The following is a 26,491-nucleotide window of genomic DNA, read 5'->3' as shown; positions in this document are numbered from 1 at the left end:
TTCACAGCAACAAGAAATAACTAACACAGCCACATAGAGACTTAGAGAGAAGCCTGGGCCGCATGAGAGACTGTCTTAAAAAAAAGTATCATATTCCAATGGAAGACCACACATCCAAGAATATCTGGGTAGTAGAAATTGGTCTTAAATGGCTTTTAAAATGGGGTACACAAAATTGGGTGGATCGTGAACTGGGGATGAATCTGGGAAGAGTTGGAGAGGTAATTATGATCAAAACACAAAAAAACCTTGAAACTTCTCAAAGAATAATAAAAACTAAAAAAAAAAAAGTTTTATAAACTGCCAAACCTAATTATAATTTAAACAAATGGACAATTTTATGTTCTGCTGGCAAAAAAAGAAAGTGAAAATATGGTTTAGAAAATGATTAAGCATTTGGCTTGTGATGTTCTTTTTGAGTAATTCTACATCAAGAAATAAATTATAACAATAATAATCAAACATGGATATTTTTCTAACACTTTCACAATTTAAGAAAAATAGAAACTGTCTAAATATGTAGTATAACAATCATTAGAAATATGATATAATGATGTCTCCTGGTGGTAACTGTACAGCTCCTCACCATGATGCCATGCGACGTGGGTGGGGCAAATGCCCAGAGCCCTGCTCTCCACTGCACAGCACAAGAGAGCCACAGATACATGGAGGCCCTCTTGCTGCCATGCAGCGAGGGCAGAGGTCACCCAGAGGCCCACCAGCGGCATTGCCACCGCATAGTGGGAACCACTTCAATGTGCAAGTGTAAGGTGGAAAGATGAGAGAGAAAGAGAAGTGGAAGCATTTGAGCCTTGTGAAGGGAGATGGAAGGGGAGAGGAGGGTGGAGAGGAAGAGCTTGCTGTGAGGAGCCAGCTCCAGCACCTGAGGCCATGGTGAAGTTCCATCCTGTCTGCGGTCATATATTGGCTCCTATTACTACTCGAGATTATGGGGACATCCCTAGTCTAACACTTTGGAGAGTGGGCCTGCACCTCTCCAGGGCAACACAGTGGAGCTGGCCCTGATGGTGAAGGCACCAGTGAGCTAGCCCTGAGGGTGCAAGAGCAGGAGGGGAGCACAGTGGAGCTGATTGCAGGGGAGAGGGCGAGCTAGCATGAGAGCAGGAATGCTGGCCCCACATCCTGCTGATGACCACTTTGGGTAGCTGAGTCAGAGCTGTGCGAGAGATTGAGCCTTGGTGGTATGGATGCAGGAGAGCTGGTGGGTTGACCAGCTCAGCCGCGACCTAGGCCCAGATCCAGGGCTTTGAGTTGGCCCACCCCAAAATCTCCATTATCTATGAACTGGTGAGGCACGTGAAAGGGCCCGTCCTGCAGATCTAAAGCTGCAGGATCTCCAGAACACAGGACAATAACAGGATAACTGGGAGGAGTCCCAGCAAGGATCCAATACTGATGATGTCACAGAAGCCAGAGGCCTGCACTGGCAGCAATGACTCATTGCCATGATGTTCATCTTCTCATTGCAAGAGAAGATGTGTGGACAGAGGGACACACTGTGGGACACACTGGAACGCCACAGCCTCCACAAAGAGGTATTTTCTATGCTTTGTTTTGCTTATTTTGTTTGTATGATTTCTAATTTGGGGAGAGGTTAACAAGGGAGGAAGGTGGGTACGAGGGCACTCAGAGATGAGGGGGTCTGAGGTGTATGCTATGGAACTCACACAGAATCAATAAAAAGAATCAACAAAAAAATTGAAAATATTATGGTATAAGAATGGAATAATAGAAATTTAGGTGAAATGCTCAAAAGTAGGGAGAGGGAACTTATAGAGCCCACCTCCAGGAGGACATCAAGTGAGGGAGGGGGTTTCCATCCGACACTCAAAACTCTGACCCATAATTGTTCCTGTCTGAAAGAACTACAGGGTTGGAAATGGAGAGGAACCTGAGAAAAAGAAGGTCCAGCAACAGGTTCAAAGTGGAATTCAGCTCAAGGGGAGGTCCCAAGGCCAGACACTATTACTGAGGCTATGGAGCACTCACAAAAAGGGACTTAGCATGACTTCCCTCCAAAGGACCAGCAGTCTCAATTAACCTGGACCACTGAGATCTCTCAGGCACTGGACCACCAACCAGGCAGCATACAACAGGTGATATGAGGGCCCCAGCACATATACAGCAGAAGACTGCCAGGTCTGGGTTCAGTCAGAGAAGATGCACCTAACTCTCAAGAGACTGGAGGCCCCAGGGAGTTTAGAGGTCTAGTGGAGTGAGGGCTTCGGGGTGGGGACATTCCTCGTTGAGATAGGGGTGGGGTGGGGAAGGGAGGAGGTATGGGATTTGGAGTAGTTGGAGGGTGGACCAGGAGGGGAATAAAATCTGGAGTGATAAATAAATAAATAAATAAACAAATATTTAAAAAGAACTGAATAATAATAATAATAATAATAAATCAACAACTAAAAAGCCAGGAATTGTGGTTCCTGTGTATAATCCCAGATTTTCAGAGCCTGAGGCAGGAGGATTGCCACAATTGCAGAAGCCAGACTGGGATACATGTTGGGTTTCAAACCAAACTGGGTTACCCTGCCCCCAAAAAGGAACTAAAAATACCAATGATCTTTTTTAAAGCATTGAGTGGTAACAATGTAAACAAGATAGGTCTTTGTGGACTTAGAGTAACACTATATATCTCTACTCAAGTCCCCTCTGCACTTGCCCGCCCGTGTCCAATGTGTCTCCATGTTTCCCTTGTTTGTATATCTATGGTACATACTAGATTTTTTAGATATGGCCCTGGCTGACCCAGTACGTATGCCCACTATGTAGATTGATCAGTCTAGACAACCTAGAACTCACAGAAGTATGTTGCCCCTCAAGTGCTGGGATTAAAAGTAACCACCACACCAAGTATATTCGATTTTTTTTTTAAATTGAACTTACACACGTTCAAAAGAATAAGGCATCAATAGTATGAAGAAATGTTTTATGTTTATGTAATAGCAAGTTTTATATGTAACATTAAATTTTATATAAACAAGCTCTTGACTACATTTCAAAACGCTATCTAGAATGACTAAAGTGGTAAAATACATACAATAAACAAGTATGTAAGTGAACAATCAATATCATTAGTACTAGTAAGTAATGTTTACTATTTATCAATAACAGCGTTGGTTTTCCCTAGACCAGACTCTGAGTTCTCACCATCGTCATAAATCTAATAATAAAAGCAATGGCCTGACTCTCACAGCTCATGATGGAGGGCTGAGGGCACAGAGCTGCGCCGCCTGCTTCCACGTTCCATCCAAAATGACCCAGAAAAATTTTAAAATATGTAAAACCCTGAATCAGGCATAGAAGCTAAGGAAGGAAGCCATACAAATGCCAAAAACTTCAAAGAATTTCTTTGAAATGTTTTGCAATTGGGATCAGATTAAAGAAGGGCATGCAGGACTAACCCCAGAACCTGCACAAGAGCAGCCTAACACAGAGACAGGATGCCGGCAGCAGGGCCCACCTGATTCCCGGGGTTCTTCAGAAGCCGAAGGTGGCCAGGTTGGCAAGCAGTGGCAAGGATTTCCAGAAGAAACCCGGGCTTGGCAGCAGTGCTTGCATTTTTGGCTCCTCTAGGCCCAGAGCTGGGCCCAGCAAGACACTTTTATTGGTGACAGCAGCCATCCTGGGTGATGCCGTGGACTCCTGACCAGAGACCACAGCCTGACAACTTGCAGAACCCAGGCAAAGTTTGATCCCTTGTGCAGCAGAACTTGGACGGGGGGGCCATGCCTGCACTACAGGTACTTAGAACCCTGAGGAAGGGGGGCCAGAAGTTCATGTTGTAGTCTTCCACAGCTACACGTACAGAGGTGAGCTCAGGGTGGCTTGAGCTGTGAAGGAGGAGAAGCAGGGGAGAGGAAGGGAGAGGGAGGAAGGAGGAAGAGGAGGAGGAGAAGAGGAAGAGGAAAAGGAAGAAGAAGAAAACAAACAAACCAACCCTGAAGATGAAGTTTAGGTAACTATATTTTAAAAACAATTTCTCTCTTTACATAAATCATAGCAATTAGTTTGAGATGGATCTCAGATATCCTGTGAGAAGTGAACCAAGGAGGTTCCCTGGGAAACAACCGTCTTCCTATCTCTGCTTGGGTGGACTGTCACAGAGAAGACGTCCTTCTGATAAGGAACTGTTAGAAATTTGAATTTCATTAAACTGGAAAAAAAAACTGCAACCAATGTAACTGTTGAAGGATTCAAGTGCAGAAGACAAAAATGATTCCCAGTTAATAAGAGATGGCTCAATGGTTACGAGCAAGGACTACCCTAACAAAGACCAGAGTTCGGTTCCTAGCATCCACGTCAGATGGCTCACAACCACCTGTAACTTCTTCAACAAAGGTTCTGACATCTTCTAGCCAACACACACACAAGTAAAAAAAAAAAAAAAAAAAAGTTATAAAAGAAGCCTTTAATCCCAAAGGGATGGTTTTAGGAGGTAAAGATTTGGGGAGTTAACCAAGTCATGAGGGCAAAGCCTTCCTTCCTGAGATTAAATTTTTTATAAAAGAGGCCACAGAAAGAACAACTCTACTTCCTGCTACATGAGGAAACAGATGACCATGAACAGGGAACACAGCTCCATTCCAGACACCAAATCTGTGGCATCCCTAACCTTGGATTTCCCAGCCTCTATAATATAAAAAATAAGTTATTCATGAACTTATTACAAGTGTTACAGCAGCCCAATGTTCTAACTTATCCGACCACCACAACTTAAGAGAGGAATGTACAATATGTATGGTGTAGCAAGTATTCTAAGCAAAATTAGAGAAACAGTGAATTTGTAGAATCAGAGAGGACCCGGCAGAATGTGTGCTGAGTATTCACCCCTAGACAAGCCTTGTCTGTTTCAAGACTTAAGGAGAGCCTTCACAATTCTGTCAGCATCAGGCAGGCTTTTTCCTAGTAGTGGTTCTCAACTCTGGTTGTGTGTTGGAATCACTGGGCAAGACTTGTACAAAGCAGCAGTGTCCAGGTCCCATCTTAAAAGGTTTTATTTAATCATTGTGAGTTGGATCTCGGGCACAGACATTTCTTTAAAAAAAAAAAAAAATCCCTCAGTAATTTAAATGTGCAGCCAGACTTGGAAAAGCATTGCCTGGAGGAAATAAAAAACATAGACTTTTCCAGAGAACGAAACAGCATCAGTGAGTGGAGAATTTCTTCCAATCTAGGGAGGGAAAGAATTATGTACTAAAGTCAAGAGGCAAAACCCAACATTACCCCACAAGCCAGCACTCACAAAACACCACGCTCACCACTTAAGGACACAGTACAGCCCATGTAGGACTGGGTCAAGACTAAGAATCCAAGAACTATTAGAAAGCAATGGAGGAGGGCTGGAGAGGTTGCTCAGAGTTTAAAAGCACTTGCTGCTCTTGCAGAGTACCTGGGTCCAGTTCTCAGCACTCATGTGTTGGCTCACAACCATTCATAATTCCAGTTTTGAGGGTATGACCTCTCTTCTAACATCCACAGGCACCAAGCACATATATGCCATATGTGCTGTCAGAACACTCATACACCTAAAAATAAGATAAAAATCAACATCTAAAATTAAAACAACAGAGACAGGATAAACCATATACCACTGGTCATTAATATATTTAACTACGTGAATACATAATAAATACATAATGTAATTAATTGATATAGTTAATGACACCAGGTCATTAATATAATTATAAAACATTAGTATCAAAAGAAAAGTTAGTTCTATAAAACAAGAGCAATTTAGGTATAAATCCCAGATTAAGTCAATCAGAATTAAGCAGAATGAGACAACGAGCACAATAAAAATCTGAAAGAGCTTCATTTTACATATTTGGGAGTTAATAGACAACTATATTCCTAGTCTTTATTAGCAGAAATAAAATTCTTTTGCTAGGACGGTGGTACTGGCCTTTAATCCCAGAACCAGGAGGTAGAGGCAGACAAATAAGACTCTGAGTTTGAGGCCAGCCTGGATTGCTTAGTGGATTCCAAGCCAGACAGAGCTACAGACACGTGCGCACGCAGACACACACACACACCCACACACACTCACAGGTCTTGCCTCCAGACACAGCCTAACCACATAATCACCCCGACTCTGAGTAACAACAAGATATCTGAGATGAAGAGCTGTTCATTTTCTGAATTAAGTCTTCTCAAAATATGTTCATGGTCCATGCTAGCTCCAGAGAGCATGTTGTCATCCATGATCCATGCTGCCACAAGGGAACAGGTTGATGGAAGCTCATGACTTGTGCTGCCTTTGATTGCTACGGAAGGAAAGCTTTTTTTTTTTACTATAGTGTAGATTACTGCAGACCCATCTGAGAATGAGACACATTGGATGCTTCTGTGACAGCCTCCCTCCCCCCACCCCACCTCCCCCAAAAAATATTGAAGAGAGTTCTAAAAACTGCAATGAGGTAATAAGGATGACTAGTATGCAGCCCTTCACTGTTGATGGCTTCTGTCAGGGTGGGAGGAGGGGAATAAGGTTTTTTTTTGGGTTTTTTGGTTTTTTGGTTTTTTTGGTTTTTTGGTTTTTTTGGGTTTTTTGGTTTTTAAGGGGCTGGCCACTGGGTATTTGATCACTCTTCAATGAGTATGTGGGCAACACAAACTGGACTTGGTGGTTTATTTGGGGGGATTTTTTAGGGGGACATAATTGTTCATTATGGCTTGCTGCATAGTACATGTTATAAATGTGAAAACATAATTATGGAGAAAATACCCCAGAATTTTAATAGTGACTGTCTTCAGATTGAGGTCCCAGAGTTTGTGGATTTTTTTTCTCATGCCTTTTAACTTTGTCTAAATATCTCATAATTAAAAATGGGGATTTTTTTGTAAATTGAAAAAAATTACATTTTGACATTTAAAATTAACATTCATCTTATTTATCTTTTTTGCGTTTCCATGGTACTTACATTAAAGGATAAAAGTCAAGTTTCTAAATCGGCTAATTTTAGCAATTATAAGATTTTCTTTACTTGATCTGAGCTAATGACACTGTAAGGAATTAACACCTATGAATACTATAAAGGCTATTCTGTGGGTGCTTTTATAAAGTCACTTTGGGGAAGTGACTTGTTATGAAATGTGCCAAAAGCAAGAATTTTAAAATATGTTCTATATTAAGAAGGAGTCTATATCATAAGAATATTAGAAGTTAACAGGATTTAGCAGTAAGAACACATCAGGAAGGCGGGAGGGGGGGAGGTCAGGAAAATGTGCTCACAGCTCTAAATTCTTAACTATGCAGATAGAACCCTTAGATGGACTGTATCCAGAGAGCTCCTAAGCTTGAACCAGAACATGTTTATTAAAAATGTCTTCGGTGGGAGACTGGACAGATGTCTCAGCTGTTAAGAGACTTGCAGAGGACCCAGGTTCAATTCCCTGCACCCACACGGCAGCTCAAGACAGTCTGTAACTCCAGTTTCAGGACAGCCAGTGCACTCTTCTGACTCCCACTGTCACCAGGCATACACATAAATGCAGGCACACACCCACACACATAAAATGACAGTGGGGGGAGGGGGGAGTGTCTCTTCTATGGCCTTCTTCCAGTGCCCAAGTTCTTTATGAACTCTCTTTTAGCTTCTCTTTTCTAAGGTGATTTACAGAGATTTATAGATTTCTTGGCAGTACAATTCCAGGTCCTTTCAGTCACTGGACTTAAAGTCCTTAGAAACACGAACCAGAGCTTTAATTAATTTTCTTTTACTAAATTTTTGGGCAGACTAAATCAACAGTTCACACTTGAAATTTGCCCCTTTTTATTCAATAATTAAAAAAAATAAAAGCTGGATTCTGGTAAAAACATACATGCTGGACTGTGGTCAAAACTTATTTCCAAGTCACTAATCAATTTTAGTATTTAAAACAACACAAAGTCTATAGCCCTTTAACACTTCAGGTGTTCTGTCCAAGCAACAGACTTAGAACTTTATTTCATATCTGGCTTCTACATTTACTGATGGTATGAATCCAAGTTCCACAGCTTGGACACTACCTGCTTCAGTAGACCTTGTTTAGGGCACTGCTCTGTTCATTTGTTTTTGAGACAGAGTCTCAGTTTATAACACAGGCTAGCCTAGAATTCACTATAATTCAAGCTTGTCTTGAACTTGTAGCAATCCTCCTGCCTCAACGCCAGCCATGCCTGGACTCCAAATCAGGCTGGACAGACATGTCTGTACTTGCTCAGTTTGATTCCAGCTAGGCATTCATATAGAAAGAGACTTCAGGGTTAATCTTTGTTGTCTGGATTAAATTACCATGGAAACACATCTCTGGGTATACCTGGCAGAATATTTCCAGAAGGATTTGACTAAAGAAGGAAGGCCCACCCTGATAATTGAAACATGTCTGTACTTATACACATAGGGGTATTTCCAAAAAACTTTGACATAAGAAGGAAGGCCTCTTTGGAAAATAATTATTATTATATGTATCTATTTATTGTGTGAGTGGGTGGGTAGATGGGTGGGCACAGTGAGCTCACTTATGCATGGCAAACACATGAAGGTCAGAGTCAATCCTCTGTTTCCACACCTGGATCCCAAGGATCAAACTCAGTTGTTTGCTTCATTGGCCGACACCTTCCCCTGACAAGATGGAGGTCATCTCCAAATTTCTTTCCTATGACAGTGATTCAGGAGAAATTCCCATGAGAATCAAGAGGAAAGGGGGGAACTACTTAGAACAAATTTGAAAAACATTTCATGAAAATAAAAGTTTGGTGAGAGTTTTTAAGATTAAAACCACAGAATGTTCTAGAGAATTTGGTTTCTATGAGGAGAAAAAAATGCTTCAGACCTTGGAAGTCAAGGAATGAACAAGAATCAGGTACTGCCAATGTGTGGGCTGGGAATCCTGTGATTCCCCCACACAGTAGTAGTCACTTAATACAGAAAGCTCTCAGAGGAGTGACTAGTTAGAAGTTATCTAAAAGATGGGTGTAGGAGAGACCAGTGCCATTTGGATTCATTTTCTTAATTAATTTTTAAAAATTTTTTATTTGTATACATGTTGGAGTGAGGGAGCTGCCCACAAAGTCCAGAAAGGTGAATCAGATTCCCTGAAGCTGGCATTAGAGACAGTGGTGAGCCACCTGACATGGGTATTGGAAAAGGAAATGGAGCCCTCTGAGAGACTGAGTGCTCATAATGGCTGAGCAATCTTCCTCTCCCCAAGAGCAACACTTTTAAAGCACGCTCCACAATGGTTTTTTTAAGAAATGTTTGTTTGTTTATTTATTTATGTATTTAGTGTGTGTGTGTGTGTGTGTGTGTGTGTGTGTGGCCTCATTGGAGGAAGTTGCCACTGGGTTAGCTTTCAGATTTCAAAAGCCCAAGCCAAGCCCAATGTCTCTTTCTTCCCACTGCTGGTAAATCTGGTGTAGAACTCTCAGCTACTTTGCCAGCACCATATCTACCTGTATGCCATGATGATGATGGACTAAGCCTATGAAACTGTAAGCCAGCCCGTTAAAAGTTTTCTTTTATAAGAGTTGCAGTGTTCATGGTGTCTCTTCACTGCACTACAACGCTGACTAAGACACAGAGACAGTAGACTGTATTCTGTGGCAAGGAGTGGAGGAGACAAGGCACGGGGCAGAGCTGTGCTGTAGAACACTCAACCAAAAAGCACTGTGAAGAGAAGAATGGGAGAGGCTGGTAAGCTGGCGAATTACATAATTCAGGCAATAAATGAAGAGAAATTAAACTAGAACTGTGGTTACAGGAACAGAGAAGTGGACTGGAAAGTTAAAGGAAAAAGTTAAGCTCAATCTCACCTGACCCTTCTCTCGCCCCAACTCTTATGAACAAAGCTGCTCTGCTAAGTTGTCCAGTGCCATAGACACCCTCTGGGGATGCTTAGCAAGTTGCTCAGGCTTGAATCACACCATCATGGTTATCTGATGGCCACATGATCCAAAGGAATGCTGGAAGGGCCAACTGCTCTTGCTGGGGGCAGAAAATAGAACACAAGGTAGTGTTGGGTTTGGAAGATAATTCAATCAGCAAAACGAGACCTTTGTTCAGTCTGTAGAACCTATATTTTTACTCCTAGACCAGGGAGGTCCCAGACTGTGCCCCAACAAGCCAGATTCGGTGATCCGTCCTCAACAAACCAACCAAAGGATCCAAATGAACAGTTAAACAAACAACAGCAACAACAACAAAACGTGTATTTAATGTGGCCACATTGGGAAGAGGACAGAAGGATTCAATGATTCCTCTAAATTTGTCTTGAGGCAGAGAGATCTAACTTGAAGGCAGGTTCTAAGTAGAAAGCAGAGATGCCAATAACTAAAGAGTCAGTAAAGTATGGCCGTGAGTCCATGACTCTCTCAGCTCTAAGGCTCTCCTGTAAAGTCATCAACAAGTTGTTTATCTTTGTCAGGAGACAAGTTGTTCTTCTGAGTAATCACAGTGCTTTGGCCATTTCCTCTCCTATCAGAGAACTTCTGGGGAAGCTCTTTTTTTTGGGGGGGTGGGGGGTGGTTTCTCTGTATAGCCCTGGCTGTCCTGGAACTCACTTTGTAGACCAGGCTGGCCTTGAACTCAAAAATCCACCTGCCTCTGCCTCCCGAGTGCTGGGATTAAAGGCATGTGCCACCACGCCTGGCTTCTGGGGAAGTTCTAATTTCTTGGTGTTTATTATTTCCATAGTCTGATGTCAAAGAGGAGAGCATAGGTGTCTTTTTAGAATATATCAATTCGTGCCAGAGAGGCTGGTTAAAACATTTAAAAGCCAAGCATAGCAAGTGAGTATATATATATATATATAAGCCAATCATAGCAAGTGAGTACATATGCATATGTATATATGTATATATATATACACACATATGTTTATGTGCATATATTTATGTATTATATAAACATATACATATATGTTTATATATATAAATATATACATATATACTCACTTATACACATATAAACAGGTATAAATACATGCCTACACACATGCACACACACAACACAGAGGCACACACATCCCAGAAAGCCCCAACCAAAACTCAGACCAGGTTAGTTGGGTTTTAGCCTTCTAACCAGCTCTAAGGATTCTTTTTCTGATATGTATGGTAAGGTAGGACTTTAGAAACCTTTATCTCTTTTTTCATAAAAATCTTTTTTTAGAGAGGGAAGTCTAATCACATTTGGCTTTATCTCAGAGTACTTAGTATGGGTCTTTTGTCTGTGCTGGGCCATGAGGAAAGAGCTGTGGAACTCAGTCTGTAATTTGATGAAAGAAACAAGAGAAAATACAAATCCTACAAAAATGTACTAAGCATTCTGACAGAAGCACCTATACCAAAAGTATATAACAGAGACTCTAGGTGGAGAGATGGTTCAGTGGTTAAGACCACTGACTGATCTTTCAGAGGATCCAGGTTCGATTCCCAGTACCACAAAGTGACTCACACCTGTTTATAACTCCAGTCCCAGTTTATCCAACACCCTCTTCTGGGCTCCATGGGCATTCATTACATACATCTGGTACACAGACATACATGCAAACAAAACACCCATACACATAAATGATGTCAATTACAAAACAAAAACAAACAAAAAACCAGATTCCTAACCCAAAGGTATTTCCAGAGGAAGAGTTTTGAATCAACAAAAATAATAGTACCTCCCCAAAGAGAAAAGTAACCTATAACTAATGAAGATAAGTATCCATTGTGAAAGTGTGTAGGGCCTGGAATAAACAAATAAATAAAAATATCACAAAGTAAAGATATAGTTCATTCGGTGGAGTGCTTGCCTAGCATGCAAGAGGCCTTATTACTGAGTGATAACTTATGCCAAGGGCTTTGAGTCTTAGATGGTTTCAGCTTCATTCTCATACTAGTTAGGAGTTAGCACCTCTCTTATAATTTTATAGACAAGAAAAGTAAGGTTCAAAGAGGTTACAGAACGTGTTCAGGAGTGACTCACACCTTGAGAACCTGAAGGCAGAGTTCCTAGTTGAAATGTGACTCCTATCTTCCAGTTAGCGCCATCTGGTCTACCAGTCACTCCTCCACAATACTGAAGATGACTTGCCCAAAGTCCTACACAGCCTGGCCTGTGGTTCAATCCAATTTTCCCCCGGTCTCTGCCCTCTCATTCAGCTGTGTCTTGAGGTCCAAAATGTAATTACCATGGAAGAAAAGAATTTTCAAAATGGGCTCGAAAAAAATGCACTTTGCCTTTGTTTTCTTCTCTCCCTCAGCTATTAAAAAATGATCCAATTTGCACCTCCTGCCTACAAGCCAACGTTTTCCAGAAGACTCTGTCAGAGGTTACTGGACCTAGGGCAAAGACTCATCCCACCAGCTGTCTAACATCCCCAGCCAGGGCGTGGCCTGATGGGCTAGGCCAGCAGTAAACAGTTCAGAGGGAACATTCTTTTTTTCTTTTCTTTTCCTTCGTGTTTTCTTTCTTTCAATCCTTCTTTATAGACTTTCCTGGGACTCACAGCAACGTTTGCCTTGTACCAACAAGTTCTGGGACTGAGGGGCAAACCACTGTGCTCAGTTTCAAATACTATGTTCCAAAACTAATAATTTGAAAGTGGAAATATTTTATGAGTTCATTGTTTCACTTTACTATACCATGATTCCTCCCATTGAGACCATTTCCCTCTCCCCCTTTTGAAGGCAGGGTCTCTAACCTAGGCTAAGCTCAAACTGGATATATAGCTGAGGCTGAGTGAATTTCTGCTCTTCCTGCCTCTACCTTTCAAAGTGCTGGGATTACAGGCATGTGCCACCACACCTGGTTTGTGTTGTGCTGTGGATGGAACCCAGGGCTTCATGCATGAGAGGCACGCACTCTGCCAATTGAGCAGTACCTTCACCTCCGGAGTCCTACCACACTGTTGACATTCATATTTTTCAGCATTTGTAACTCTGCACCCCGAGATCTTGCCAATTGCAGACACAGAGATTTCTGCCACCACCGATAGTCACATTTCATCAGCTCCTTTTCTGCATAAGTGCTAAGCTTTCCCCAATAGCTCAGGTACCCCAGTTTTTTATGGGATTCCAGGGTGCATCTATCATTTCTTCAGGGCCTTTTTCTTCTCAGGCTTCCAGAGTGTAGAGCTGTGCCTTGGCTACCTAGGAAAGAGCAAAACTACATCCATTCACCTTGAGCTGCTTCACTCAAAGGCATAAAGGAGCTGGACTCCTTTCAGGCTTCTCTGCCAGCAACTTAGCTCTGTTCTCTCAGCATGTGCCTCTCTCCTCTCCTCTCCCTCATAGATCACCAGTTGGGCCTGGAAGCAGCCTTGCTCCTGTCTCATGAAGTTGCTTGTAAAATTCTGCCATCGTCCAGCCCATTCTCTCTGCCCAAGGACTCTAACAGAAACAGATCCAGAATTCCTCCTTCATCCTTCTCAGTCATTGTCTTTCCCTGATACAGGCTCTGGAGACCCTCTGCCTTCTCTTCTGTGAACCCATTCAAGAAAGTACTTCTCCAAAATGGTGGCAAGGGGGTGGGGTAGACGTCCATACACTAGCTTCTCTAATAGACACAGACATAACAATTACAACATGGCACACTAGAGTATCTCTGACAGGGTAGGGTTGTCCTGGGAGAAGACAAGAAGTGGCGAAACATTCAGAGAACCATTACCTCATCTACATACTTCCCCGAGAGTTGTTCTTTCTTAACCTAAATGAAGGGTGTCAAGGTAGACTGATGATGCATCCCCAGAAGACAGAGGAGGAACCTGGAGGAACGGGAGATACACCACTTCCATAACTCTGCATCCCGAGATCTTGCCAATTGCAGACACAGAGATTTCTGCCACCACCGATAGTCACATTTCATCAGCTCTTCTCAGATTCTGAGTTTATTGGATGTCCTAGATGATCTTCCGAAGACGCCACGCCGCTCCAGGGATGTGTTAGTAATTTCTCTTGTTGCTGTGACAAAACTATTTAAGGGGGGACTGGAACGTTGTTCAATTATTTGGGATTTGGGAGGGGGGTTTTAGTTATAAGGTTACAGCCCACCATGACTGGGAAGGCACCTGGCAGCAGGAGCTGGGCAGCTGGTCACCTTGCCTCCTCAGTCAGAAGGCAGACAGAGATGAATGTTGGTTCCCAGCTTCCTTTCCTCTTCCTATTCACTCTGAGACCCCAGCCCATGAGACAAGATCACCCACATGCAGGGTAGCTCCTCCATGTTCAGTTAAATTCACTAAACCTCCCTCAAAGACATGCCCAGAGTTGGGTCTAGATGATTGTAAACCAGCAGTTCTCAGCCTTCTGAATGCTATGACCCTTTAATACAGCTCCTCATGTCATGGTGACCCTCAAACCATAAAATTATTTTGTTTCTACTTCATAACAGTAATTTTGCTTCTGTAATGAATTGTAAATATCTGATATTCGACCCCCAAAGGGGTCACGACCCACAGGTTGAGAACCACTGTGAGCCCTGTCAAGCGTACAATGAATATATATCCATTATATATCCATGTCAGAAACCCATAGCAGAAAACTTCAGACACTCAGATTTGAGTTGATGTATGAACTGAGAGTCCAGAGCCCATGTGTGCATGTGTACATGTGCATTTATGTATGCACACATGCGGGTGTGTGTGTTCCTAGTTTACTCATAGGGCCAATTCTACTGCAAGTCTGAGCTAAACGAAACTCACAAACTGTTGGTAGTCTCCATAGTTCACCTCCAGCTGCTGAATTCCCTCTCTGCCCTTTTCAGCTGCATCCTTCAGCCGTTTCCCTGGGGCAATGGTCTTCCCCTCAGAACAAGGACAATACTAAAATATTCACTCTGAATGTGGGAGGTCAATGTAACCTCCCTAGGCAAGAGGTCCAGGTACTGTCAGAAAAGATACTACTAATCCTCCTCTTTTTCTTCCTCCCCCCCCCCTTCTCCTCCTCCCCCCCCCCCCCTTCCTTCATCTCTTCCTCCACTTCCACCTCCTTCTCTTTTCTCTCGAGACAGGATTGCACTAAATAGCACAGGCTGGTCTCAAACTCTCAGCAACCTCCTGCATCAGCCACCCCTGTACTGGGAATTTAGGCTTGGGTCACCATGCCCAGCTATATCACCAAGCCATATAACAAAAACAATTTGTTTTAAGGCACCATTAGAAATATGTATCTGGTAGGAACTGAGTAGTAAGAGTACCAGTTTTAACTAGTTACTATACTGCTTATTTAAAAACCGAAAATGTGATAATTCTTTTCAGGTTGTTAATGACAATTTTGGGCTTCATGCAAAAGAGGCATGGACAGAAAAATACAGTCATTGTTCAGGGTCTGGTTGGGGGGGGGTGTTTAAAACACACAGAGTGACAGATACCTTCTCACAGCCAAAGAGGAAACCCCTTTTCTAGGAGACGTACAACAGTGGCTGTCCTGGAGCTCCCTATGTAAGCAGTTGTATATAACAAACGGGGGAAGCCATCTTAATGACTTTACGTTCTAGCCAGGGTGAGAGGCATGGCTCTACAGGATTCTGAGAAGCCCTTCCTTTCTCTACTGGAAAGCTTCAGTTGTGGCATCATGGTGCCTGAGGCAGCTAGGGGTCTTGTGGCTCCATCTTTCTGCCTCACATGAGGCAGAAACTCTATGTGATGTAAAAACATTTCACACACCTCTTAAGTGTAAGTATTAGCAGTATGTGTTCGCTCATGCTCATGTGCTTGTGTATGTGCATGCATGAGTGTGCATACATGTGCATGTGTGTGTATGGAATATATATGTGGGGGGCTGGGTTAGAGCTGAGTTGGAGAGTACTTGCCTAGTTTAGAGGAAACCCTGAGTTTGACCCTCAACAGTCTATAACAGTGTGGTGGTGCACAGTTACAACCTTAGTAGTCTGCTTTGGTTGATGGAGGCTAGACAATCACACGGTGAAGATCATCCTAGACTACATTGTAGCTCAAGACCAGCCTGAACTATGTAAGACTCTGTCAGAAAGTGGTAAGGGGTGCATATATGTGCAAATGCCACTATCTTTCATTTGAATCTTTACCTTAACTGTCCTTGCGCCTAGGAGAAAGACCTCAAGGTTTTATAAAGGAGCCAGACAAGAAGGCCTGCCATAGTCTTCGTGTCTTTGCAGGTTTGACTCGGGTTTTAATTGTTATCTTCTGTATCATGTTGGTCTGTGGGCTGTTTTGATGATCGGTTGACACAGGAGGGTTGACATCCCTGAGCAGCTGACCCTAGTCCGTAGAAGAATCAGGCTACTCTGGAGCTTGTGAGCTTGTCAGAGAGATAGCCAGCAAGCATCCATCCTCCGTGGCTCCTGCCTTTAGTTCCTGCCCTGACTTCCCTCAAGGATAGACTGTGGCCTGGAAGTACATGGTGAAATAAATTCTTTCCTCCCTCTCTTTTTGGCTCACCATTTCATCACAACTACAGAAAGAACACTAGAACTCCCAGCGAGCTATTCTGACAGACCCACTCATATTTTAAGAAACTCCAGGCTAAGATGAGGTAGCCTCCCCTGTGAAGGAATGACTGAGCCAAAAGCTTCTGGGTTTCATTCCCCCAGACTGACATCCAGAGGAGCGTTGAGCTTCCCGGTTTCTTTCCAATTATACAGTAAGAGGCAGAACATGGGCCTGCCTTCAGCCCATGGGAATGAGCATTTAGTAGTCACGGACATTTGCAGGTGAATGTGCCCCCAGAACTTTTCTGTGGCTGGTGGTGAGAGGACCCATTTGTCTGGGGAGGTTGGGGCATTCAGTGAGGGCCTTGGCACTTTAGCAGCTTCAAGGGGGTGGAGTATATTGGAGGTCAAGGTTGGCACGGACAAGTTCTTCAACTGACATTTCTGTCAATCTGAGGTTTCTTTCCTCATGTAACTCCCCTCTCTTCTTCCTGCCCCCACCTCCTGACTGCAGTCAGGGTTTCTGGCCTTTTGGCCACTATTCAGTGGTAGTGCCTGTTCCTGAGTGTCATGGTGGGTGTAAAGGCATCACCTTCTCTTCAGTAAGACAGACAAACATGTTTTCTTCTCTAGCAACAAGGATAAGCTACAAAGAAACACATCCAGAGGTGAGGGTCTCAATCTGGTGAGGTTTCCCCTCGCCACTTTTCATGTGTGTGTGTGTGTGTGTGTAGGGTGCTATGGTGTGCAGGTGTGTGTGGCATGCACATAGAAATCATCCCTAAGGTGCTATCCTTGTTGGCCAATGTCTCACATCATAAACAAGGCTGCATTGTATAGTTCACAAACACACTTGCTGAGCACAAAAGTGCCGTACAAACAGTGACACATAATTTCTGCCAGCCACTAGGTGTGCAGGCATACAGCTTTAGAGACCCAGATCCTACATCGAGACTCTCTACCTCCCAAGAGTCCCTATGTTGTATGCAACTGCCATCTCCTTCTAGTAGAAACCAAAGCCTGATCTACTCACTAAAAGGAGAGAGGATTCTCTTTCCTAAACATGCCCCGTGTCTTGTCTCAAACCCGACCTCATGGGATGAGTGACACTGGGCTTTTTATTTTAGTCTATTTTGTGTGGCTAATCTATAACATTATCTACTATATAGGATCTAGAATTACTTCTGAGCATGTCTAGATTAGGTTAACTGAAGTGAGACATTCTATCATACACGTGATTGGCAGCAGTCCAGATAGTCTGGAGTCCTAGACAGATAAATAGGAGAAAACTCTGAGGCCAACATCACTGACTCTCTGCTTCCTGACTGCAGGCACAATGTAACCAACTGCTTGTGTTCTTGCCATACCACCTTCCCTTCTGTGATACCCTGTATCTGCTCAGACTCTGAGTCAAAATAGTTCTTTGCTCTTTAAATTGATTATGTCAGTGTATTTTGTCACAGTAACTGCAGTTGTAACTAACACATATACCAATACACCCAAGATGGCACACAGTAAAAAGAGCTTTATTTTGCTTACAGCTTGGGAGACTGAACCTTGGAAAGGCTCATCAGTTTGGGTCCCAAGAGGGACCTTCTCAGCCGCGTGACACTGCAGATATCCAGGTGAGACTAGGAGAGAGTACATGGTGAATATAAGACCTAAACAGGATGCCCAGGGCCCTGCTTGTTCTTTTATAACAGTTCAGTGCTCATGAAAATAGAATTTCTCCACAAGCAAGCATTAATGCACCCTTAGGATGTTAGCTTACATTGAGCCTTACCTTTTAAGAAGTCCACTGCCTATCAGTGTCACTATTCTCTGAATCAAGCTTCTGACACATCAATCTTTAGGAGACAAGTCACAGCCACACCATAGCACAGACATTCTCCTTGGAGCAGTGCCTCCTGTCACCAGGTCTGCACTCACTCACTGACCCGAGGAAGTCAGCTACCCTGAGACACTTTGCAAAGTCTGAATTATGCTCGTTTTAATTCCTGCTAAGATGTTTGTTCCTGTTTTATTCAGCATGAGACTGGATCGACTTAGCCTTTTGATAAACTCAAATCTTGGTTGCATCACTATAGTCACTGAAGAAGTGAGAAAGTAATCAGATGTGGATAATGATTTACTTTTCATAGACTGAGATAATTCTATGCTAAGATATTAGCTTAAAAGACAGAGGGATGACTCAGCAGGTGAGGGTGCTTGTTGCTCTTACAGAGGACCAGGGTTTGGATCCCAGAAACCCATACTGAGGGACTCACAACTGCCCCAAACTCCAGTTCTGGGGTTTGACACCCTCTTCTGGCCTCTGTAGGTACCTGCACACACACACACACACACACACACGCACACTTCAATTTTAAATAAATCCATTTAAAATGTGTTTCAAATTACATACACTAGAACTTAATAATACATCCAGCTGATGTTTCTTTTTTTTTTTTTTTCCAGCTGATGTTTCTAAATAGAACATTGAACTCTTCAAGAACCTGTTATGGGCTACTTCCCTATAGTCATCTCTACCCAAGAAGAAAATTCAGAAATGCCAAATCAGGTTTCTGCCCTATAACTATAGAAGCACATGACCTACCTCCCTATCTGCAACACAGGTAGTTCAAAATCTCAGGGTTTGGGGCTAGATAGATGGCTGTTAGTAAGGTACGTGGTATGCCATCGTGAAAATCTGATCCTCAAATTCTTTAGATCCTCAATACCTGTACTGGCTGGTTTCATGTCAGCTTGACACAAGTAAGAGTCATCAAAAAAGAGTGAGCCTCAACTGAGAAAATGCCTCCATAAGATCTGACTTTAAGGCATTTTTCTTACTTAGTCATCAATGGAGAGAGCCCAGCCCATTGTGGGTTGGGGCCATCCCTGAGCTGGTGGTTCTGGGTTCTCTATGAAAGCAGGCTGAGCAAACCATGATGAGCAAGCCAGTAAGCAGCACTCCTCCATAGCCTCGGCATCAGCTCCTGTCTTCAGGTTCCTGCCCTGTTTGAGTTCCTGCCTTGGCTTCCTTCAACAATGAACTACAATGTAGAAGTATACGCCCAGTAAACCTTTTCCTCCCACACTGATTTGCTCATGGTGTTTCATCACAGCAATAGTAACCCTAAGACAGTACCCATGTAAAAATCATTTTACCCATGTTAAAAAAAAAAAAAAAAAAAAAAAAAACAGACGCAAAACTGTAATACTGACACTGGAAAAGAAAAGGAAACCTGGAGCTTGCTGGCTGGCCAGCCTAGCAGTCACCGAGCTGTGGGTCCAGACAGACCCTTGACTCAAACTCCATCTCATAAATAAGATGGAAAGCCATTGGGAAAAGCACTGAACTTTCACCTGTACCCCACCCCACACCCTCGCTGTTTTGTCCCCCTTAAACTCATTGTTGCGTTTATAGAAGGTGATTCAGGCCCTTCTGGTGTCTAGCTATGCTTGCTTCCTCTCTCAGGTCTGAGAGAGTGTCAGAGTCTCATCTCAGAATTACCAGAAAAAAAAGAAAAAAAAGAAAGAAAGAAAGAAAAAAGGCTTGATTTGAATAAACAAAGTGGTACTTCTGTTTCCTCTTTTTATCTGTTTTTGTTTAAGAAACTTGTAATCAGAATAGTTAACACCACTGAAAATAAAAATCCCAAGAAAATTTTTATTTTTGTTTGGTTTTGGTGTGTGTGTGTGTGTGTGTGTGTGTGTGTGTGTGTCTTGTTCTGCAGGCCAGAACCATTGGCCTGTCTATGAAAAGGGCACTAGAGGGTCTCTTTCCAATACTGGACAGGAAACTGCCTAAGCATGTAAGCTATTATACACATACATAATAAAATATATGTGTATATCTACATATACACATCTACATATCATGATCTCTCTCTCTCTCCCTCCCTCTCTCTCTCTCCCTCTCTCTCTCTCTCTCTCCCCCCCCTCTCTCTCTCTCCCCCCCTCTCCCCCCCTCTCTCTCTCCCCCCTCTCTCTCTCTCCCCCCCCTCTCTCTCTCCCCCCTCTCTCTCTCCCCCCTCTCCCCCCCCTCTCTCTCTCCCCCCCCTCTCTCTCTCCCCCCTCTCCCCCCCCTCTCTCTCAGGGTTGGGATGTTGGACCTCATGCTTGTATGGCAAGCATTCTACCAAGTAAGCACTCGTCCCAGCCTCAGTCTCATGAATACTTATAATGATGTATTTCTTTCTGCAATTCAGTCAAAAGAATTTAAAAGCCACCTCTTTAATAGCAGTGGAGAAAACCGCAGCCACCAAATCCTTAGACACCAATGGAAAATGTTCCCTATCTTCAGTCTTGGATTGCCTTACAGAACTATTTTTGTCTTCAACAAACCATGAAAGCCACACAAGAAACTTGACACCCCAAATCCATCCTATTAACTATAGAACACACGTAGGAAGGGTGTTCACTATACAATGCTTTGACCACACCCAGACTTCAGAGGTAAGCCAGACACAGTTAAACTCTTGGTTGTAAGAGATTTCCTGAGAACTGTCTCTAACTTCACCTCTTTCATCCATTCAGGGATGCAGGGACTGAAAGAAGGGAGTAACAGTGTGGATTCATTGTGCGCTGGAAAACATCTGACAAAGGACTTTAGGGAGGAAGGGTTTGAGAGCTTCAGCCTATATAGTCTTTGGGTTTTTTTTTTTTTTTTTTCTGGGAAGGAAAGGGTTTATTTGTCTTACACTTCCATATCACTGTTCATCATTGAAGGAAGTCAGGGGAGAAACTCAAACAGAGCAGGAGCTGATACAGAGGCAATAGAGGGGTGCTGCTTATTCAGTTGCTCATCATAGCTTGTTCAGCCCGCTTTCTTATAGAACCCAGAACCACCAGCTCGGGTATGGAACTCCTCATCATGGGCTGGACCCTCTCACACCAATCACTAATTAAGAGGCTGCCTTACAGCTGGTTCTTACATAAGCTTTTTTTTTCTTTCAATCAGGTTCCTTCCTTTCAGATAACTCTAGCATATGTCAAATTGACATAAAACTAGCCAGGATAGGAAATATAACTACAAAGTGGAACTTTAGGAGCCACAAAGAGTGTATGTGGTGGTGTGGGAAGTGATGGAGTTTGGCTAAAGAGAGACTGGAAAGAGAGAGGTAAAGATATGTCAAATAACTTCAAGCCATCTTTCAGCAGCTTTAAGCACAGAAACTTACAAATCTGGACAGTGTTCTTTACTAGAGATAATAATAACAATAATAATAATAATAATAATAATAATAATAATAATAATAATAGAAGCAGTAAGGGTAAATTAAAAGAAAAAAGGAGAAAGTACTTTTAAAAAGAGAGAGATAGGAATATGGGACAAAAAAGGAACAGATCTGCTAAACTGATGTTGGCTATTAAAGGAATACATAGGTGTAGGGAGAGCTGGGTCTACAGATACAGGATATGCAAACTGATTGCTGGGTTGCATCTGACATTTTTCTTGTTCCTTCTCTGGCTTCTAAAAACTTGTCTTGCTATTGGGTCTTGCTTTATGATGGGCAGTCCCACTCCTGTATTCCGTATTTCTGAGGACTATTATGGATCAGACTCCAGCTCTGAGCCTGGTTCCAGCTCTGGCTCCTACTTGAATCGGTTATGCTTGTAGCTCTGGTTCTGTCTTTAGGGTTTTTTTTAACCCTGGGCAGAGCATCACAGCAGTGGAAGTATGTGGCAGGGGAAGCTCTCTTCATGGCCAGCAGGAAGAAGCAGGCCTTTTGTGCTGAGTTGGCTTCTGTCCCCTCTGATTCTATCTCAGCCTCCAGCCTTGGGCACCATACAACCTATTGTCAGGGCTACTACTCCAACTGAAGTTTTATCATCTCTGGAAACACTCTAACAGGCATCCCCAGAAGTGCATTTTGCTAATGTTTTAAGTGATTCCCATTCTAATCAAGTTGGTCATCGACGGAAACTACCACTCAGCAGTCGGGATAAACTTAGATTTCCACTAAAACCTTTACAAGATTTGAGACCCACTTCACAGCTGTGCCTTGAGACAATGTGACTGGGATCCCAGAGGAGTCCACATACTCAGATCTTCTCCCACACTTCCAGAACTGAAAATGGTCTTACAAACAACTGTCTAAACCAGAGTCATTACCAGAGTATATCCCAGGTACCAAACCAAGGCGACCAGCCCATAATACAGCACGTCAGAGCTACCAGGTTTAAAAAATGGTCATGATTTAAAAAACCTGCTAATGCATTATTCTGTGGAATAACTTTCTCTCAAGAATCTCTTGTTTGGGAGTGGAGTGATAAGATCAGTTAGAAAACATTATTCCCTCACTTTGTTAAATTAGTTACTTTTCTCAGTGACGTGGCAAAATACATGTCAAGAAACAACTCAAGGGAGGGAGGATTTATTTTGCCTTAATGATTCCAAGGCATACAGTCCATTAGGTCAGGAAAGTTATGGCGGCTAGAGCCGGAAGCAGCTGGTCACATTGTATCTGAAGTCAGGAAACTGTCAGAAAGACTGCCATTCAAATTCTTCCTTTTTCTTCATTCTGGAACTCCAGCCCACAGGATGATGTCACAGTTGGGGTAGGGTTTCTGTTTTTCAGTTAGGGCTTCTAGAAATTGCCTTTGTAGACACGACTAGAGATGTGTGCTCCAGTGATTCTAAATCCAATCAAGTTGATAATGAAGATTCGCCATTACATTTGGTTTCTTTTGTCTTTGGTTGTTAGTTGGTCTGTTTTTCTCTTTAAAATAAAAGTTTGGGTACAGGACCATTGGGTTATGGGCAACTTGTTGGAGGCTCATCCCTGAATAAAACTGACTCTTCTGCCTTCAGCAGCTGTTCATTGCTCCTCAAGTAGGGGTAGAGCCTTGGGAGCCTTTCCATCATCCATACTACAATGTTGACTTGGTCTTGTGCTAATCTTATATAGACAACTCAGAGCTACTGATCGTTCATGGGTGCAGCAGCCCCGTTAAGCCCAGAAGATGCTGTTTGTGGCAATCCTCCAAGTCCTCTGGGTCTTACGATACTTCTGCACCCCCTTTCATGATGCTCCCTTAGTCTTGGGCAAAGAGGTTATGTTACATATGTTAGATTTAGAGCTGGGCTCTCCACAGTCTCTTATTCTCTTCATCTTGACAAGTTGTGAACCTCTATAATAACCTCTGTCGGCTGGAAGAAGAACCTTTTTTGATGAGGAATGAGAACTGCACTGATCTATGGGTAGAAGAGTTATTTTGAAGGCAGTTGGATAGCATATCCACTTAGCAGAAAGGTAATAATAGGTTCTTCTGTAGGATCTATGACCTCTCTAGCCATGAGAATTGGCTAAGTTTACACTGACAGTCATGAATCTCCTCCTACTGAGCAGACTGTAAGTCCAGTCAAACAGCTGTTGGTTACTCCCAAGATATTAGTGTCATGATTGCCCCACTGGACATGTCTTGCCAGGCTGGTTATTACTGTAGGTCACAGGATTTGCAGTTAGGTAGAACTTATCAACAAGTTTTCTCTCCAGCGGCCTCAAAGGCTTTTCTTGAGCATGCTCAGTTTTTTCAATGAAGCCTAGGAGGGGAAGGGCTTCTAGTCCTGTCTGCCACCTAGCTTCTTTTGTATGTTAATCCTTATTAGTTCTTTTCACTCTCTGTGATGCAGAAGCACTTAATTTATTCACTCACTTAAATAGTATCTCAGGCCAGGCAGTGGTGGTGCACGCCTTTAATCCCAGCACTTGGGAGGCAGAGGCAGGTGGATTTCTGAGTTCGAGGCCAGCCTGATCTACAAAGTGAGTTCCAGGACAGCCAGGACTATACAGAGAAACCCTGTCTCGAAAAACCAAAAAAAAAAAAAAAAAAAGTATCTCAGTTATATTCACAAAGAATTCATTGGTGAAGATGACTGGTTCCTGGTTCATAGATGGATATATCAGAGCACACACACACACCATGTAAAAAGAATGATGTCACAGTACTAAGAAGTGACAGTCTTAGAATATACCAGTTAAAGAAAAGTACTAACCTGCTTTACCTAGATAACTGATCTAGGTGACTGGTAGGGGCTAATTCAAGAGTGGAATCAGCTCTAAGTTCAGCATTATATCAGCAGTCCATAAGAATAAGAAGCCATGTGGTCTGGTTCAAGAGTCTCAAAGTTGAAATGTGTGTATCTTATTAAAATGTAGTTTATGAGCCAGTGAGCAGAGAGATGAACTCAGAAATTCTATGCTTCTAACTAGACCCCACATGACACACACGTTGTGCATACAGAGACCACACTGAGGAATACTGGTCTAGTGCATGGAGCCAGGGCTTCCCACCAGAGAGAAGGAAGTTTAATTCTTGCTCTGTTTCCTATAGCCTGTGATCTCAAGGTGGCCTCATGTAAAACCTTACAGCTTGCAAAGGCTGAGTGAGAATGTATACACAATGTTCCAGAGGAAGGAAAAACTTGGTCCAAATTAGTTCCTTTCTTCTCAATTTTGAATACAGAACATATAATTAGTCTTGAAAATAAAGTTGGCTTCTCCGGACAAAATTCACTCAGAAAGCTTGTCTAAATCCACTGAGCCTTGTGACGCTTTTCCAAGTAAAAATCCCCGATATGTATTTGTTTTTACAACAAATTAAGGCATTAAGCTTCTCCCTGGGGCAATAACCACACAATGGCCAAGTCAGATAAGAACACAGGAAGTATTTTGCCACACAAACCACTAATCCACTCAACCTCTTTCTTAATGAAGTAATGTCACTGGTGGCTCAGAGTTGCCTGGGCAATTCTGGAACTTCCCAACCCAGCCATGGGAAAGGAGCCTGCAACCCTGCAGGTTCACAAACCTTAGTTTTATTTTTCTTTGTGTGTGTGTGTGTTAGGGCGGGGGCAGGGTATGCATGTGTGCAGGAGTTCATGTGTCTCTGTGCCCGTGGAGGCCACAGGAGGATATCCGATTTCTGCTCTATCACTATAAACCTTAGAGTGTATATAGTATACGTGGCATGCTCCCTTGAGAGGGTCTCTCGCTGAACCTGGAGCTAGGCCAGTGGCTTACAAACCGCAGTGAGCCTCCTAGCTCTTGGTCCTTCTTGCTAGTGCTGGGACTACAGGTACACCTGGTCATGCCAGACTTTTCAAGTAAGCGCTGGAATTCGAACTCAGCTCCTCATGATTGTGCAGCAAGCCCTTCTGCCCACTGGTTCTCCAGCCAGCCCAAGCTTTCTTTAAGATGTTTGGGAATAGAGTATGTGAAATAGACAATAGCTATATTTGCTCAGCATCTATTGCTTCAGTTTTCTCTTGCATCATGTCATCTGAGGCTCTGAGCACTGACCGGCAAGGCTAAGTGAGGTCCAAAGCAGGTGAAGTAACATCCTTTGCCATACATTGTCAAGTACCAAAAGCCCAGTCAGTTTACGCTGGTGTTAGGGAACCCCTGAGAGTGGAGTACGCTTCTTCCGTCTTCTGGCCAACTGAGGTTCGGGACTTTGTCCTTGTGTTTTTGGTGACAGCTGTTGAGCTGGAACTAAGGGAGTTACATGAGGACTCCAGGGATTATTTTCAAAAATGGTCTGGCAAACTTGCAAGCTGAGTTTGGAGGGGGGTTCACCCAGTGTTTTTCTTGCTTTAGTGAGTTTTGCTCTTGCTCTTTGCTTCAATTCCTCTCCCTGTTTGCTCTAATGTTCTCAGAAAGTATTCCAATTAAACAAAATTTGGCGAATGATCGAAACACCCATATGAGATTCAGAATTCCCTTTTCTTGCCCACATTGGAACAGATCCACCCCACATCCAGCCCTTGTGCTGGGATTAAAGGTGTGTACCACAACTAGTGGGACATATTTGTGATTTGGGGGAGCTTCATTGCCTATGTAAATCTAAATCCACAATACATAAGAGCCTACTGGGCTCAGCACTGGCAGGCCAAGCCTGTAGGCACCTACACAGTTTTCATGAGGCGTTATTGCTCCCTTGCAGAGGCCAGAATCCTCACTGTAAGAATACATTGTTCAAAAGCTATTATTTCTTTCTTCTAGAAAGCTACAGAGTAATGGATGCACACTTTCAAAGGATAGGTTGTCTCTTCATCCAGGCTCATAGTTAATGCCACAAAGCAAGAGAATTTGAGATAAAAA

The 26,491-nt window shown here is 43.0% G+C and overlaps 2 long non-coding RNA genes across 2 annotated transcripts in view; one reads left to right on the top strand and one right to left on the bottom strand.

The window, feature by feature from the left end:
• Positions 1 to 26,491, bottom strand: part of Gm42194 — a 63,061-nt gene that overhangs the window by 24,095 nt on the left and 12,475 nt on the right. Inside the window, exon 2 of the long non-coding RNA XR_880705.2 lies at positions 5,417 to 5,552. This is a non-coding gene — a long non-coding RNA (predicted gene, 42194). The remainder of the gene's footprint in view (positions 1 to 5,416; positions 5,553 to 26,491) is intronic.
• On the top strand, positions 1,443 to 19,621 carry Gm32795. The gene is made up of 4 exons (XR_389630.3): positions 1,443 to 1,556; positions 16,059 to 16,127; positions 17,942 to 18,025; positions 18,858 to 19,621. It is a non-coding gene; the product is annotated as a predicted gene, 32795 (long non-coding RNA).

Source organism: Mus musculus, chromosome 3 (assembly GCF_000001635.26).
Source record: "Mus musculus strain C57BL/6J chromosome 3, GRCm38.p6 C57BL/6J".
Classification (NCBI taxonomy): Eukaryota; Metazoa; Chordata; class Mammalia; order Rodentia; family Muridae; genus Mus; species Mus musculus.
This window is presented reverse-complemented; position numbering and strand designations above follow the sequence as displayed.